Below are 16,728 nucleotides of genomic sequence, written 5' to 3'. Positions count from 1 at the left end.
TTCTAATAATATATATTTATATATACATTTATGTATATATTTCTTTATTTATGAATATATATACACACAGAGTGATGGACTCCAAGTCCACTCTGAAAAGAAAAGGCCTTGGACTCATACTGGATGGTTTGCTTAAAATGTCATTTCAAGTGTAAGAATCAAGAGCCCTGGAAACCAGGGCAGTGGCAAGGTCCTGGCATCCAGCTGAATGACAAAAATTTAACAGTTTGCTTTCAGGAAGCAACCAAAACCTCACAGCCTGAATGCAATGCTCCCATACAAAGGCATTTTAATTCATTTAGGGCCTGTGTTATCTTACTGGGCCAGAAATAATGGTCCATATAATCTGTTATCCTGCTTCTGATTCTTAGCAGTACTAAATGTAATGTACATGTATGCCATATTCTTCAGCTGCTTGAGATTGGAACTGGGAAAAGCTCAGTTTAATAATTCCTCTGAAGAATGCACTATCATTAGCTGTGGCAGTTCTGCATACTAGTTAGCTATCAGCATCCTACCCTTTTGTGACTCATTTTAACTTTGGTTTCAACACCATCTTACAGCAAAAAGTTCACAGTTTTAATTAATGTTGTATGAAAAGGCATTTCCTTCCCTTTGTTCCTAACCCACTGTAGAATTCAGCTGTAGTGAGTCAACTCCCAGTCTGCATTTTCTAAAACACTGGGTTTTGTCTACATTTCTAAATATATTTTCTAGAATCAGCCCTAGACTTGTGGATCCTAAACCCAATTCATCTAAATTCAGTCATTTTACTCAAGAGAACCAATGGCTTTTCTTCATCCTCTCTCTCTTTTAACCAGTCAAGCATTGCCAAAATAAAGGACAATGAACTCAAGACAGTATTTTTTCCCCATGGATTTTTCCCATTTTTTTTTTCTTTCCCACAGCCTCACCCAGGCCACAAATTAACAATTAAGAGTTCAATTAAAGCAACTTTTTTTTTCTGGAGTGAAATCTATCAACTATAGAACAGCTTATTCCATAAAAGAGACTGCTTGGCTATGTAGACAAGATATTATTTATCCCATAAGAGGGCTTTTTTCTGGTTTAGTTTATACAGGACATTGCAGAACAGGAGATGCAGGTACATCTTCAGGTAAGGATCAGAGTTTTCCCTAACTCATATCCAAGCTAACAGACAGAGCTCTGTCTGTTTCTGTGAGTATAATATCTTCAACGACCTTCTCACTCTCACCTGGCTGAAGCCAGTTAGGCTGGTAGCAGTTTTTTTACTTTTTTGGCAGCAGTCCTAGTTTTCTTGCTGTACTCCTCAATTAAGTGTATTTTGAGAAAGAGTGTAGGAGGGAATAAACAGAGGGATTTTTTTTCCTTATTTTTGTTGTATCCCATCACTTTCATATGTTCTGAGTTGAATGTAACAAAGTCTTGCTGTTGTGTTTATCACATCTGGATGTTTATAACCATACAGAAATTGACCAGTTTGAGTCCCTACTCTGAGTCTATTTTGCCCATCATGATAACTGTTGAGCAATCTCTCTGTCCTTACCTCAACCCTTGAGCCCTTTCCATCTTATTTTCTCCCTCTGTCTCGTTGAGGAGGGGGAGTGAGAAAGCATCTGTAATGGAGCTTGGCTGCCCACCCCAGTAAAGGCCTCTCATGTCTGGCAACGAAGAGAAATTTCACTGTCCTGAAACAGATTATTAGTCTTCTTTTAATTATGACATGACATACACTTTACAGGCAGAGTCTGCTTCACTTTGCCTGATGCAGAGCTGAAAATACTCAAGAAACTATGTGTGTATAGATATACAGTTGGTATACATATGCAGTACGCATCAACACAAGCAAAGAGGGCCAACTACCCAGAAACTTTTAAAGGCAGCTAGCCCCCAAAAACACCAGCCTCCTGTCAGAAAAGGAAGAGCAGATTATAAAGCCAGAGTAGTCTGCATGAGGGAAAAGGAGCAGAGCATGAAAACTGGGCAGAGGCCCAGCCCGCGAGCCACAGCAGACCAGGGCCCTGGCCACCTCAGCCCCTCAGCCACCACGTCAAGCATGTCCTGCTTCCTCAGGTGCTCTTGCCAGGTGAGAGGCATGCAGTGAGTGGTATCACCAGCTCTGCCAAACGGACAGAAAATTAACACGCGTGCTCCCCGTCCAACTCCGGGCAAATAAACCTGCTGCCTGTCAGCTTGCATCCTTGTAGGCGAGAGGCAGCAGCTGGGGCAGCCGCCAGTACACGCTGTATGACAGCACCCTCTCCAGAGGCCTGATATTATTACAGCTCGCACCTCGCCCTTCACGCATTGAATTAACTTGTTCTGACTGCGTGACAGCTCTGACGACTGCCTGCGCCGAGGCCAGGAGCCGGGGTCACATGCTGCTGCATGCACAGCCTGTCATCAGCCCCGCTGCTAACACCAGACAAAACCTTGTCAAGGGAGATAAACTCCTCCCGAGACAGAGGTAAGCGACTCAACTCATAGCATGGCTTGTGAGGGCTTTGTTCAGTTCAAAGACAGAATCCTCTGACAGGAGAGCTGGATGCGGGCAGGAAGGTGCGCGTATGTGTATGCATACTGCATGGATGGAGAGGCAGGCAGGCTGGGCTGTCTGAGCTGGGACAGGATTGCTGGCAGGGCTGTGGAAAAGAAAGAGAACAGAAATGAACAGGAAAGAAAACAAGCCACATCCTCCCACTTTATGGTTATATGTTGGAGAAAGCCCTAGCCTAGGAAGAAGCTATGAACTGCTGCAGTGGACAGAACTTTTTGTGGCACAGCTAGTCCAGTCTTGCAGAAAAACAGCCTGATGTTCAGTGCTTATTTCATCCCCATAATTCATGAGCCTACCACCCCATCGTTCATGAGCCAACAGATTAAAAATGAGTTATTTTTAAAGGGAGCTCCTGCAAGGTATTGCCTGCCCTGAATTTTAGTGGACTGTACCCCAAAAGGGAGGGAGCACTATACTTAAGAACAAACACAGGTAAACAAGGAGTTTTTCTCCTCTTGATTTCAGTTATAGAAAGTTTCCACACTACCATCTACTCTAATATATTGAGGACCCAATTTTACCCACTGTATTATTTACCACTAAAGTACTAGATGATGGAGACATACCACTTTTTTTTTTTTTTTTTTTTTACTCAAATAAAAATGTTCACCTTAGCAAGCAAGTTTGATCAGGATATATTGAAAACACCTGCTGCAAATAATGCTTACTTTTGGAAGGCATATTTAGTCCAGAGTTGGTCTGGCTGCTTTACATTGCTGCAGTAACACAAAGAAGCTTTTCCCCCCAGGTTAAACTCCTATGTAAATGAAAGTTACAGCTACTGTACATTGCCGGTATAGCACAAAACAGCTGGTTTGTTTTGTTTTGCCCTCCTAGCTTTGCTGACATAAGGAAAAGGGAATATAGGCCTGACACAGGTAACATATTTTTTTTTATTACAAAAATCCTTTTTTTCATGAGCTCTGCAAATGAAATTTATCTATGAAATAGGTTTTATCAGGATCCATAGAAAAATTAAAGTGGTTCTATATATGTGTGTGTATAGATCTTTATCCTATTGAGAATATTTTTTATAATACAGTAATCAGCTTGCATTAAGACTCATGTGTTAAAAAAGATAAAATAAAATAAAATAAAATAAAATAATAAAATAAAATAAAATAAAATAAAATAAAATAAAATAAAATAAAATAAAATAAAATAAAATAAAATAAAATAAATCTTAATATAGCAAACAGGGAACATTTAATATAGCTAACAGGGAAACAGCATCATTCTGAGAGAATTGGTTGTAGGACAGGATTTCTATACCTTTAGTCCCATGGCAGCAATGACCAGATGTTATTGTAACTGGCACACATTCTGGCATTTCCAGACAATAAGTCAAAAGCTCAACAGATTTGAGACCATGGACCTCACTCTAGAAGAAATTTCACCTGTATATGACCAGTTGGACAGTATGGGTTTTTTTGGTCTTGCCTGTGGCATACTGTTCTCTGCAAACATCAGCAGAGAGCTTTCCAGGTTTTATCTCCTCTGAAAGACCTACTTGTCAATGATCAAATTAATAATAAGGCTCTTTCTGATTATATTTAAAACCATACTCAACAACTGAAATTTTCTGTTAAGTTAAATGAGTGAAAGGCTTTTTTGCCAGTTGGTGGTTTATTACAAGCTTAAAATGCAAGAAAGAATACTAATCTTAATATTAGTCTGCAAGATTACCTGGGCTAAAATGTTGCCAAAAATTATTATAGATAGTAGCAACATGTACAACCCAAAAGCTGGCATCCAACATACCTAAAACCTTGACTGTTTTTCTTTCTTTGTTGGAGCCATATACAACATGTGGTCTTCCAGAAAAGAGCTCAGGAAAACAGTTCCACATTCCATAGCATTCTAATGGCCAACTATAACTTACAAAACAAAGAAAAGTGAGAATTAAACTACTGTCTTATTCTATTCATTCACAGGAAGCCCTTGATTTTCAGAGGAATGTCTGATGAGCAATAAGTCAGGAGCTTCAGAATTGGAGGAGCCTGTTAGCATAATTTATTTTCTTTTTAAAAACTTTGATTATCAGGTATTTTGTTCCATGGGCTTAATGAGTTGTGACCCTTTGTTCATCATACCTGTCCAAAAGAAAAAGCATAACTTTGCATTAATTCCTTTCATTTTTATATTTTTTACCCATCTTCTAAAATAAAATACTCCCTTTTGTTTGGAGGAAAAAAAACAATTAAGTCTATATCTACTCATTATGTTCATGTAATGAAATCCCATAATGTGTGCACTTATGTCTGAAAACAGAAAAAGACCAGAACTAACACATCAAGTTTTTATGTCAGTGTATCACTGAAACGATCAGAATACTCCTGATCCACATTTAGCACTCAGGTGATACAACATACTTGGTCTGTAGGAGACATTTAATATACCTTGATTCACATGGGGCAGTTTGCTCTCCAAGCCACCCATCTTTTTCATCTCTGCTGGCCAGAAGTTGCAAATTGTCCTCAATTATTCAGATTCAGAAATACCTTCTGATTTTACCCTCCAAGAGAACAGCCTCCCTGCCATTGAGCCCTCTGTCATCAGTTCTCTGGTTACAGTGATTTTAAACTGCCTGCAAATAATTAAAGATTTAATTATTGTAAAGTCTTAATACATTATACTGATAGTGTGATAAACCCCCTTGATCAGTGTTTATCTTCTACCTATCATGGTTTCCAGACAGAATAATACCTGTTGCTTTTGGATTTGCAACTTTAGACACTACTGTTGGCTTCAAGCAATTGAAAACTGCAGTAGGGATAGTACAGTGTAACATATTGTCAGTGAACAAAAGCATTGTGTGATAGCCTCCAACAGAGCATTGTGAGTGTACAGGAATGACTGTACACTGCATTTGAAAAAGTCTGCTTCTTATTCCTAACTCTAAAAAAGTTGGAATACATTGTAAAAGGAGCTACCCACCTCAAAAAACATGTAGCAATAAGCAAGGAGAAGACAGAGCCAGAACAGCTGACCCCAACTCACCAGGGCAATATCCCATATCATACCAAGGAATGATAAATTGATTTGGGTTGGAAGGCATCTTAATGACCATCTAGTTCCAACTCTACTGCCATAGGCAGGGATATCTTCCACTAGACTGGGTTGCCAAAAGTTAGTTGCTTTCAGTTTTAAATGGCAAATGCCATAGAAACACACAAAAGGACACATGGCACAGGTGAGATCACCTTGCACGCGAAGCACTAAATCCATGCAGTAAAAAAATCCCATGCAAATCAAAAATAAATAAATAAATAAATAAAGACAAAAAACCACATGATCCTGGCACAGAGGTGGAAAACAACTTCTTGCTTCCGAATCTAATATGCTACACTGCAATGTAAAGGGTGGCTTTATCTTTTCATCTGAAAATTCTAAAGTAGTCTCAGTGCCTGCTACAGATGAAGCAATTTCTGATGCCTCCTGGCAGAAGGAAGGGGCTTCCTTCTATATAGTACACTATACTAGTGCACTGCCAAGCAGCAGAGGCCCTGCTACACAGCTCCCCTTTGACAAACGCCTTATTCAAACAAAAGAGTCAATTTATATGTAGAAATCTGAGTTGGATTGTGTTAGCGGAATATTTTTTAAAGGAAGCCAGTGAAGCAGCTACTCTGTCATAAACAAAAACCTATCTGTAGAGCTAAGGCAGCTGAGGATTATAGCTTTCTTACATCTTTATCAGAGGAAGCTGGACAGTAATATTGTCCCACTGTTTTCACTCAAAAGCCACTTTTCACCTCAGGCAGCAATTTTTGCACGACTTTTTCCAACTTTCAGCGATGGCATGCTCAGCCATAAAAGCTCAAGGAAAGGTAGAAGAAGGGAGACATTTGTGGTTATGGTGTTCGTCTTCCCAAACACCCACCACACATACTGAGGCCCTGCTTTCCAAGGAGTGGCTGGACCCAAGAAGCTGCCCACAGGAAGCGGTGAGTGATATCCTTATTTTGTCTGGTGAAGCTTTTGCTTCACCTCTTAAACTGTCTTTGCCTTGATTTGTGAGTCATCTTGCCTTCTTTCTATTTTCTTCCCCATCCCACTGGTGAGGGGAGTGAAGGAGCGGCTGTGTGGATGTTTGGCTGCTGCCTGGGTCAACTCTCCACACACAGCCCACACTTCCTGTTTTCAGTGGGAACTCCTAATGACTACAGAAATCACCCAGAACAAATCAAAGATAATCTTTATGGTTCTTATATAGTATTTTAGATCTCTTTTGACACCTCCCTGTATGTGGTGGAACTGTGGACATGTATCTCCCACTCATTTCTTATTGCTGAAAAAAGTCTTATTGCTGAAAACAAGACAAGTGAAGTTCATTTCACTAGGCACAGAAAAAAGGAAGGGCTGAACAAACCTTCCTACGTTCCTTTACCAAAATTATTCTATTCACATCCAGGAACAGACACAGTAAACTGGGAGAGAGTACCATGGTTAATTATGTAGTTTACATCAATCTAACATTAGAGGAGGCATTCTAGACACCCTATAGGAGGAACTTCCCTAAAGTTGCTGCTGCTCTATTTCCGTGTCCACAGTCTTTACAGTAATCCCACAAATATATTTTGTTATACAAACTTGCACAGCCAACCATGTTAAATTTGCAAATTTTACCAAAAATTGATTTCTTTATTACTGTCAAATTCATACAAGTAAGAGTATTTAACCACAATGGGGGAAAAAGTGTTAGTACTGTGTGTCCTTGAATACAGCTTCTTTAAATGGGATTTGCAGTGTTACTCCCACCTTGTGCAAGTGGGGGTACCCCTATGCAAGCAGCTACTCCATATGTTGGTTTGCTGTACATCTGCTGCTCAGCACAAAGATCTCTCAATGACTTTTTCAGAAAGAACAGAATGGCACTTGATACAGAATAAAGTTCTTCTTCTTGCTGTTACAGGCAGTTGCCTAAGGATTTAGCCAGCTAAAGTCCTAAAGCTGCTGAAAGAAGGCAAATAATATTAGTAGCCACTCTACCTGCTCAACTTTTGGCATCTTCTTATGTCGCAAATGTCTGGGTTACTCTACTCTATTAACTTTTTAGTCCTTCAAATCTTCTGACCTAAGAGGATGCCTCCCAGGTGCCCTATTAGAGGAACTTCACAAGGTTTCTGCTACTCTGGTTTCACCAGGTGTTTCATTTCATTTGGTGAAAAGCAACCTCACGTAGGGTTAATTCTCTATGTTATCTCACAAAGCAACTGAAAACAACTGATGGAGTGCCCACAGCTGTGGTATTTTGACGGTCATTCCTTTTAAGCATATTTACAGTATGAACATTTTGTATAGTGATATATAACAACTGTTGCAATCTGCATTAACCCAATCAATAATGCTGTAATTCATATTCCAGTTCATTTTGTAATTGGACTTGGCAGCAAGTGGTTTTATGATCACATACTATAAAACAATTAGGAACCATATAAAAATAGTACTTTTGACGTTTTTACTCATAGTTAAGACTCCCCTAAACACCTAAGTTTCATTGGATTATGTTACAAACTTACTTATTTCAGAATTCCCAGCAGGACACCTGGGTCCAAAAAAATATTGCTGTAGTGTAATTATGCCTATTAATGAAGTTCCCTAAATTTCCATCAGCCTGGAGCTTTATGGTGTACTTCTGAATGTCAAAAATCCTTTTGCATATCTGAATCCCATTCAGAATCTGGCCTTGATGAAAACTCATTTCAGTAAATTAGGCTGAGACAAGCTATGCAAATTTTAGATCATTAAAGGGAGAGGAAGTCCTGTGAAACAAAGTAATTGTTACACCATTAAATGTTAGCATTAATAAATACATAAATAAAAAATCCTAGCATTAATTATGTAAATTTACTTTTTAAATAAACAGAAGAACACAGTCTCAAGTTAACTTAATACATGGTGACTTTCTAGGTATATCAGTCTCAATAAGCACAATATTGGTGTAGTAAAATAAATGTTTAAGAAATTCCAGTTTGTCTTTTCTAATTGTGAAATTAGATCTTTTGTATTTTCCAAAAACAACAAAGAAAAATAAACGATAATGCTCACACTCATACACATACATCTCCTATTTCAAAACAGACTTGTATGCTAGTATTATCTTCATACCTCTACAGGCTATTCAATTTTCTACCACTTTGAGATACAAGATAGGAAAAAGCTCCCTAACAAATGCTGGTCCATTTTTTACAAGAAGAAGATGGGAGAGTTCTGCTCTTTTTTATAGTAATAGATTACGCATTTCCAGAACCCTGCATTGCTCATGTTATTTAGAAGTTATATACCACAGAGAGAGGTAAAGTCCACCTTTCTCTCCTTTTACTATTATGATAATCAATTCATAAAATATTTACAAGTATTTCCTCTCTTTTTCTATTTTGAAGGCAAAATAGATAATTTTCTTTCTTCTCAAAGGAGTGTGTATGCATGAACACAAATGTGAGGAGATGTAATTAATTTACTTTTTACAACCTTATTTGTAATTTAGGGGACCCTATCATTACATCTTGATTGCATCTGCAATTATCTGATACCAAATGTTACTTCTATCACCTTCCCACTGTTCTCTCTCTCTCTCTTCTTTTTTTTTTTTAACAGCTTATAACTATTTCCTGTTGCATAGTGGCTGAGAAAGCTCTCTTAAGCCCCAAGTGCAAATCAATAAGTTATAGTGATTCATAAAAATAAGACTGTCATCATTATTATTCAATTATTGCTGGGTATGTGGAAAGGTTCTTCAAGAGCTGGATGTTTCTTCACTAATATTTATAATCTGCATTGAACAGTGTTAATGAATGTGTGGGTGTACATTAGGCTGAAATGTGGTGGTATTTGATTTATACTAAGTCCAGGTCTGATTGTTAATGTTAAATCCATTAAAGTGTCTCTTAGATCTGCCTTAATGTACTTCCCTGCATACAATAGACATTAAACATTAGCATTTACCTAGCTTTTCATTATTGGTCGGGTATTTGTCTTTATTACATCACCCTAGGATACATGGGACTTGCAATATTTTGAAAAATAGCACTTTATTAAAGCCTCACTTGTCAGAAGCCAATATCTTAAAATTTATCAGTGTGTTTAGCAAAAAATAATCAGCTGATGCTAACAGTGTAAGACGGAATGCTACTTAACCCTAGTTTATAAAACCAGGATGCTCAAGGAAAAAATCCACATTTGATCTTGAGGGAAAATGAATTCACAAACAGTTTGCGTTTGGAAAAATAAAAGATACTATGTTTACCTAAGCTGCCACCTTCTGAGCATCTCCAAGGGAAGAATTTTTCTCTCTAGCTCAAAATTACATTCTCCTGGGGAACAAAACATAACAAAACAAAACAAGAAGTGTAAATAGGAAAAACAAGGTAGGGAGAACATATAGGAAATCATCAACTTCCAGATCAGGTCACATATTTCACAATATTTCTCAGCAATTCTGCAAAGGCTGTTGAGTATTAAATAAACAGGCTGAATACAGCATTCTTCCCATCTACAAGAGTTTTCCACTCACAATACATAAAAACAGGAACCCAGACAAGGCCAGGTCAATCTAGGGTATATTTCTGATACTGTCTCCATGCAATACTTCTGTTTTTCTTACCTGAGAGTTTCTGTTCGTGATCAGAGCCAGTCATTGTCACTCTTTAGTTATTATTTTCAACCACTTTTGCTGAAGGACTAAGCTAAAATCAAAGCCTTGTAGGCTTTATTTTATCTTAAAAGGAGTGATTGGTATTTTGATAAAATGCAGTTTATTTACATGAAGTTCTTCTCTGCTGCAGGAGACATTAAACAATATGCTTTCTTTGCTCATATTTTTAAGGCTTTTCCAGCCAAATACTTAACTCACATATTCCATCCCTCTCCTCTCACCCAAGTATTTTTTTGTCCAAATTGATATCCAGCAAATCTTCTCCATCCAAATCCCATATAGTCTGGTATAGGTTTGTGTAAGTATAGGAATAGACTATTAGTTGTCTGCCACACACATTAAGTGAAATTCAGCAACTGAATTTTATAATCTTTGTACTGCTGGTGTTGTACAGTAGATGTTAGTCCAATTCAGAATTGTGCCTTTGCAGCAGTGCAAAATGGTTAGAAGCACACTTTTATCAACTCCCTGGGGACCTTCAGTAACAGTGTATAAAATGGATATTATGTATAGAACAATATGTGTCAGGATAAGGTTTGGCCTAGAAGTCCCATGCACTTGACCAACCCTGGCCAAATGTCAAAGGGCAGCTCCTGCATTTTGGAAAGAACAATTGTCACAGCTGCTCCCAAAGGACAAGGCAAGCCTTGGTGCTTCGTCGTCTGCTCTTGGATTTGAGCAGTTTTCGTATTGTTTCTCACTCAGAACTCTGTCTAAAAATAGTGTAGATCCAAGTGTATATGCCACTGCAAATTATTCCAGCACATTTGGAGAACACATACAAATGTTCCAACAACAAACATCACCTTTTATTTTGTCAGTTATATAATAATCTAGGCAATCATTGACATTATGACTTTTTTTTTTTTAATTGGGCTTTCAAAAGCTCCCTTGCTTTGTATTTTTACATTCTTGTCTCTTTGAAATCTAAGCACTGAGCTCAATCTTTCACCAAATGATCCTGCCAGCAAAGGCAGTCTGGTTCTTTTTGCCTGTATCATTCTGGACTTGGGTAACTTGGAAGTATGTCCGTTTTGACTGGTAAAAACTTTTGGATATGTCTGAACATAGCTCTTTCCAAAACTTAACAGGGAATTTCCGTTAAATCAACTCCTTAAATTTGTTTGGGATAGAAAGGGATGTGATTTATTTATTTATTTATTTATTTATTGGTCTTTCTTGTTATACAGGGATTTTCTGTCTTTTTAGTATGCAGGTGTGTTCTTTTTTTCTTTTTCTTTTTTTTTTTTTTCCTAGGCCTGACAAAATTTGGCCTTAATCAGAGAGGTCATCTGCCTTCCCAAGCTGGAACAAGTTTTTTTGACTCCCAGAACTTGGAGGCAAAATGAATATGCAACTGATACATCCACATTACCACAAACAGAAGAAGCTACTTGCAGATTAATGTTGGTTCTTGATAGTACCATGGATCCTGCTGCAATCTGTCTCCCAGATAAGACTCCAACTTGTGTAAAATGTTGCCATCTCTGTTTAGTGGCAATTTAGCAACTAGACAGCATTGATAACAACTGAATATAGATCACCGAAGAGCAGTTCTGGTCACATAAACGGTATATAGTTAGATTCTGAAAATGTCAGTACATCCTTTTAAAACATCACAATCTCTTAAATAATCCGTCTTAAAAAAAGAGAAATCCAAAGAGAATGGACCTTTGGCAACAAAACCACTTTCTCCCTACTACGACTGATGGCCAATTTCCTGCATCTTGCTTTTCAGTGGTTAGCAGAGAAATTTTGCACCAGAGCTGCCAGGGAATTTTGATGTTTCTGAAGCATATTTGTACCCTGCTGATCCTGTCCAAAATAATAATAATAATAATAATAATAATAATAATAATAATAATAATAATAATAATAATAATAATAATAAATTAAATTAAATTAAATTAAATTAAAAAGTCAACCTTAGAGTAATTAAGCAGCCATTAAGTTGCACAGTCACCCCTGCCTGGCCATGTTGCCTAGGAAGTCCTCCCCTAACCAGAGTCCAGAGGGATTTTAACATTTCCACCATCCCATCCTGTTTAATCGGTCAGCTTCAAGGAGCATAGTCATGAGGATCTCAAGCGGTCTAACATTACAGAACTGAAAATGCAGACAACATATTAAAGCTCTTTCTTTAAAAAAGAGGCTTCACTCTCTTTTTAGCTAAAAGTAGAACACATGCTTTTTCATAGACTATAAAGTCATTAGCAAAATCCATAGCATTGCCATTGTCGGTTTAGGAATTTGTTTCCCTTATTGTCATAGGAAATTTATTAAATATATATATATAAATATTCCCAAATTTCAGTGGCAGCATCTTGTTTAACATCCTGTCAATTATATTACTTTTAAAGGTTTGGGCTTTGGTATGCAAGAGTATTCTTTGTTTAAATTTCTGCCCCAGGCAAAATAAAGGTTATTAATCTGTGCTTAAAAACACAGATGTTTCTGTATATTTCCTTCTTCAGACAAACTGGTAGACAGTGCCTGGTATGAGAAAGATCAGGTACGTCGTGTTACAAGATTAGTGAAAGCACTTCCTAAATAAACTATATGTTCATGAAATTAATTTCTTCTTATTACCAACAATAATTCATATGTTTGCAACAATCTAAGTGGAGAAAAGCTAAGGCAAAGATGACAAGACATAGAATCTGAGGCAAAGTGAGATACAAAACCTGAACTCTTCTCTCACCCTTGTATAAGATCCCCCTAAGGGAATGCCAAGGTTCATTAATAAGACAGTGTAGGAAACTTGCTATGACAAGTTACTTTGCCTACAATTAACTTGCACAGGGAACAGTGTTTGGCTTTGGCTGTACTAATTCACTGTTGCTTCCATGTAGTGTGCTTCTAGAAGGTCCATCAGTGCTATGAGCATAAACACTCCATTGCTCCTGCACTACAGAGGTTCAGGAAGTGTTTAAAAAAGGGAAGTAGCTTTCGATCAGGAATGCACTCTCTATCTCAACACATATTTGCCCTCTTATGGCTTGATCCATTTTTCAGTGCAGATAAGTGTCTTTCCATTTATTTCAGGGTTGGCTGGACAGGAATTTTAATTGTCTTTCTATGGCAAAGAAAGTATTTGGGGCTAGTGAGTTATAAAGATACCTCTTACTTGTGTGTGCCCTAGAGTTCCTGTTACAGTAAATCATCTCTTGCTGTGTTCTCCTGTCGTAAAACCATACACTGTGCAACAGGTTTCTCTGGTGCCACTGTACACCTGAACACATCTGGACACAACCCAGAGGTAAGGACATTATCAAAATAGTACAAATAAGAAACAGCAATATAGTACAAATAAGAAACAATAAAACAATACATAGAGAAAGTTATGATACTAGAAGTCCAAATTTCAGTGATAAATATGGTAATTTTATTTGAATAATTATTTATAATTCATAATTTTAAATAACAAGAGGAAACAATTAATATGCAAAAGTTGAAAAAAAAAAAAAGTTGCAAAGGAAAAAGTTGGTGATAGAAGAGCAAAATCAAACTCAGAGGACAAACCAGACTTAGAGAAATAAATGGGCTGTGATAGTACTTAATGTTTATCAAGTTTAAAAAGAAGCATGACTTCTGGAAAAAAGCAGTAATATCCTTTTCCTAGCCATATATTTCTATTCTGCAGCATGCTTTAAAGACAAAAAAGGAGCCCTCAAACATATATCCTGTCTTAGCGCATACCACACTGTGATACAAGTTTAGAAATCAAGTCCTGATGGAGGGAACAGCTGGCAAAGGACAACTGTTTAATGGGGAATGCAGTTCTGCAGAGACTTCTCAGGAAAGAAAAGCAGAACCTGATCCGATTTTCTATTATGTACTTGCCAGTAAATTAGAGAGTTCCTGAAAGGCTGGCTTTCATTTGTTGAATTCAGTCCCAGATGTCCAATGACTATCAAGGAAAATTCAGTTCTAAACCTGCAAACAGACAAGCTTCATCATGTAGGCTGTGAAGTCCCCTTGAAGTCAACAGGACCAATAAGAGTACATGAAGATATACATCATTAATTCTCTCAGACTAGTGCCTTACATAGAATTCATGTTATACCTTGAGTTTTATGAGCATTAGCCAAGTAACTTTATAAGGAATACTGTTAGTTCATCACCAGAAATTGTTGCCAGTCATATACGCAATGATTTTGCTTGCAGCGGTATTTTAGCAGTATTGTACAGCTGTCCTTATTCACTATATCAATAATTTAGTATGTTGTCCATTAGATTACAAAAATATTCATTAAAATTATCTACAGGTATTAACGCCAAATGTTAAAAAATAAATAAATAAATGTTTTTACATTCCCCAAGTGTTAGTTTTTTGCATATCACCTAACAAATAGACCCAGTTCTATTCTCCATTATATTTTATCTTGCTTTAACTTTGTGAATTTAATTAGTTAATGTAATATATGTTAGTAAGTGTATAATGTTAAACATTTGTTTCTCTTCATAGGTACAGAAAGAGTTTGAACGAGACCAGATTCACTGACCAGAGCCACTGACTCACTCAGGACATATAGACCTGTACCTGCAAAAAGGTATAGATTTCTAGTTCCAGCTAGATTCTTAAATTCCAGTGGTCTGGGGTTAAAATTGGCCCTTTAAAGTCTTTTATGGTTTCAGGCTGTATTGAATCCAAGAACACGCACTTTCCCTACTGTCAATTAAACCGTCTTTGCCCACTGTCAGTGAAACCTGTCCCAGTAACTGCTTTCAATTATTCACGATGAGAAAAACCTTATTCATACACATACATGCACACATGCAAGGGCTTGGATTTATACACGTGTGTATATATATATATACAGATATATACAGATGTATATATGTATACATGTAAGATAAGATACAGGACAGACATGAATGGATGAAGGTAAGGTTTAATTTTTGAAAAGTTTAATCCAGGATTAATATTGTATCCAAAATAAATCAAAAAAAAATAGTTCTCCTGTCTCACGAAGTTATTGGCAGCAATATTCACAGAAGAAGCCTGCTTAAGAAAATAATGCACGGAACTTACAGTGAGCAAACTCCACACCTGCACAGAAAGCCCTGCTCCCAGGACTGTCTCATCCACCCAGAGATAGCAACATTTTTCACAGTATGCCAGGAGATACTGCAGGTGCTTCAAATACATCTTGAATTAATGGAAAACAGTTAAATAGGAAGGAAGGGAGGAAGGGAGGGAGGGAGGAAGGAAGGAAGGGAGGAAGGGAGGGAGGGAGGGAGGGAGGGAGGGAGGAAGGAAGGAAGGAAGGAAGGAAGGAAGGAAGGAAGGAAGGAAGAAAGAACAGATGCCATTAACTTATGGTTAACCACGAATTTGAAGCAAAATATTGAAACAATAAGGTACTTCTGGACATCTGTAGTTTATGACAGAAGAAGTTTGACAGGCAACTTAGCCCTACAACTGTCAGACCCCCAAACCAATGAAGCGGAAAATAAAAGTGCTCCCAAACATGTTTAAAATGATTCATCTCACTGTTTTGCTTTGAAACGAGGAACAAAAATGGAAGCATTCCTATTCCCTATTGAAAGTAATCACAGTTTTATATCCCTCAGTGTTTACATAAAGAGAGCTGTTTATTTAGAATCCTTGGTGATAAGGACACGGCAAGCTCATAACTTATTATATATTCTCTTTTCATTTTGTCTTTTTTGGGGCGAGAATTATGTATATTTTATGATAACCCAAAATGACTTATACATAAAAAATACAGACTTTAAAGATAAAAAGGATTAGTAGCAGGTAATGCATTTTCCATGAGTGGCTATAGGGCTCTCAGTTCCAGAATGTACAGGCTGCATACAAATGAATTGATAAAAGTCTGAGGCTGCGGATGGGTAGAAAGGCTCATGCTTTGCTGGAGATGATTCTTAAAGTTACAATAAATCAGACAGACAGTGTCGGCCTTTGAGGATAAACCTGTGATGGCTTGTTGTGCCTCTTTGAATCGCCTCAGAGGCCCAGGGACTAAAAAGTGCCTAGATGTCACATTAAATCTACCGGGAGGATGGAGCACTTCAAAGAGGAACGCAATCAGATCTGATGGAAAATACATTTTCTGAAAGCTACTGACAAAAAAGTAATCTTTGATGTGGATGTTGAATAACAATTGATATTGTCTTTCCTGACATTTTTCATTATTGCTGTCTTATACAGCCTACTTCATGTATTAAAGCAATATTAACTGTTTGACAGGGACAAATCCTCAAACTATCACATAAGCAATTGTTTCTGAATTGTCTTAGCCCACTGCCTGTAAAACCTGTCCCAATAACTGCTTTTAAATATGATGGTATACTCTTTTCCTTGACTAGCTAGACAGTGTCTGAGCCTTGGCATAATACAATAGAGTCTAGGGGATATTAAAAATGGTTAGGTGGTTATGAGGTGTCGTTTGATTATAAGCAAGGAGCAGCAGTGTTTTCTGAAGGTGACTTTTAATGAGAGAGGTCTATAAAAAGTTAGTTCTTATTATTCCCAATCTACAATACACATTTATAGCAAGTATAT

At 37.4% G+C, this 16,728-nt stretch overlaps 1 long non-coding RNA gene across 1 annotated transcript; it reads right to left on the bottom strand.

Moving 5' to 3' along the window:
- Positions 1–1,589: 1,589 nt before the first annotated feature.
- On the bottom strand, positions 1,590–15,334 carry LOC110352144 (uncharacterized). The gene is made up of 3 exons (XR_002400623.4): positions 15,232–15,334; positions 9,789–9,855; positions 1,590–2,624 (listed from the first exon to the last, which is right to left on the bottom strand). It is a non-coding gene; the product is annotated as an uncharacterized lncRNA (long non-coding RNA).
- Between the last annotated feature and the right edge of the window lie 1,394 nt (positions 15,335–16,728).

Source organism: Anas platyrhynchos, chromosome Z (assembly GCF_047663525.1).
Source record: "Anas platyrhynchos isolate ZD024472 breed Pekin duck chromosome Z, IASCAAS_PekinDuck_T2T, whole genome shotgun sequence".
NCBI classification, from domain to species: domain Eukaryota; kingdom Metazoa; phylum Chordata; class Aves; order Anseriformes; family Anatidae; genus Anas; species Anas platyrhynchos.
Note: the sequence above shows the minus strand (reverse complement) of the source record. Positions and strands in the feature narration are given on the sequence as shown.